The sequence below is a fragment of the Glandiceps talaboti genome, chromosome 9, assembly GCF_964340395.1.
Source record: "Glandiceps talaboti chromosome 9, keGlaTala1.1, whole genome shotgun sequence".
Taxonomy (NCBI): domain Eukaryota; kingdom Metazoa; phylum Hemichordata; class Enteropneusta; family Spengelidae; genus Glandiceps; species Glandiceps talaboti.
In genome coordinates, this window is record NC_135557.1 from 2,193,944 (window position 1) to 2,196,004 (window position 2,061).

At 30.6% G+C, this 2,061-nt stretch overlaps 1 long non-coding RNA gene across 1 annotated transcript; it reads left to right on the forward strand.

Moving 5' to 3' along the window:
- The first annotated feature begins 490 nt into the window (after positions 1 to 490).
- Positions 491 to 1,845, forward strand: LOC144439660 (uncharacterized). The gene is made up of 4 exons (XR_013481128.1): positions 491 to 520; positions 806 to 827; positions 1,282 to 1,320; positions 1,697 to 1,845. It is a non-coding gene; the product is annotated as an uncharacterized LOC144439660 (long non-coding RNA).
- Positions 1,846 to 2,061: the final 216 nt, after the last annotated feature.

The following is a 2,061-nucleotide window of genomic DNA, read 5'->3' on the forward strand; positions in this document are numbered from 1 at the left end:
ATATCTTTAATTAGTGACTAAATTATAATTTCGACACAGACTTTTCACACAGACTTTTCACACAGATAATTTGATAGTAATCCTCAAAGCTTCGTTAGGTAGCTTGATATTTCTAAATGACACGTCCTCAAACTAACTCACCAAAGTAATTTGTATCAAAAATTATTATAAGTATAGACTCGATAAAATGGTATTTTGCCTACTAGTTTTTTTTTCAAAATTATTTATTGTCTCGGCTCTGGTCGATTTCATTTTCTCAAAATATTTTCAATTAACATAGATATAATACACAATGTACCCAATTTATTTTATCATAAAATTATTTTCTAAATAGTCTCTATTTGTCTTTGTTCATCATTTGCCAAGGACGAAATGGGTAAGAGAAAATTAAAAATTAGTCTTTTATTGAGTTTTTGGTCTCTTTAGGTAATCCTTTACATAACTTGTTTTGACATGATTTCACAGTTAAAACATCAATATTTTTTTTACAGAAAAACGCCGCCACAGACTCGGAGCAAGAGTGAGTGTATTTTAGCGTTCATCTGATATATGTCAATAAAAGGTTGAAATTGAAAGCAAGACATATATTTGGTGTCACATTCGTATAATGTTTTATTTACTATTGTCATATTATTTTGTTATGAACACAACATATGGTTCGGTAGACGTGAACACATGATAATGAAAGACTAAACGGGAAACTCGTTTGCTGATTAAATCAATACCTTAATTTGATAAACATATCCTTTATTAAAAGAAAGAAATACTTATATTTACATCGCTTCTTCTTTTTTTCTTCCTACAGGATGAAACCAGAGATATCGAAGGTAATAAGCATTATCGACGGTTGAGATCGTCCTAAATTTGTTTTGTTTCATTTTTAAAAAAATGAGTAGAATGGGGTCATAAAATATATACTGTTCTTGGATTCTTTGAGATTCCTTTCAATACCATCTCATCAAAATTATGTACCGTGACTTTCAATACTTGGTGACCACTAGAACTACTACAGCAACGGTGTGTATATGCTAAATTGTGTTTGGGTTCGAGGTTCGGAAACATTTGGATAACAAACGTAAACACAGATTGGTCAACATAACGTGGACTAATGACACAATAGAAACTATTATATTCACTTGAATTGAAAGCTAATAGAGTAGAAGTTACTAACATACTAATGTCAGTCAACACAATATAGTCAAATACGTCATCAAGGAACTGTACGTCATAATACGTCATCAAGGAACTGTACGTCATAATACGTTTTCATTTTATTCACAGAAAGAGGATCCTTCCCAAAAATGAGATTCTAAACAAAACGTAAGTATTAATGATTATTTTATACATTTCGATACCCAAGTAATTTAATGTATGTATGTATGTATGTATGTATGTATGTATGTATGTATGTATGTATGTATGTATGTATGTATGTATGTATGTATGTATGTGTTTGTGTGTATGTATGTCGTGTTTTCACATATAAATTCTTTATCTGACTACACTATTTGTAATGCAACGTATACAGTGTATCAGTATAAGTGCGTGTCAATTTGCATATTATTATAATTATGATACGACAATATCCCTAAGTGTGTAACAATTTGAGCTTCACAAACAAACGTTAGTGATTTTTTGTAAAATCGATTTTCTTTTTTCTTACAAGTAATTGACAGTATTCTTTTTGTTGCCACAGGTGATGCCGGCAAATACTGAATGAAGAAACAGATACATGATAACGTAAATATTGCAGTACAGCCCAAAGTATTAGTCAGCTCTTTGTCAAGTCCTTACAACTCAAACAATCTCTCCTCCACTGATATTGTCCGTTAGTTTTCAATTGACCTGTATTTTTAATCCATTTTACAACATCTGAAAATAATTAAAGAAGTTAAAGAAGTGACATTTTTGCCAAGTTATGTAAAGTTTCTGAGTGACGTGATATGATGTGATGTGTACATGAATTCGATCTCGAATATATGTATTTGTCTAGGAATCTATATGGTATAATTCGGTAAACCTACTGCTATAAGTGCTAATATATGTATTTGTCTCGGAATC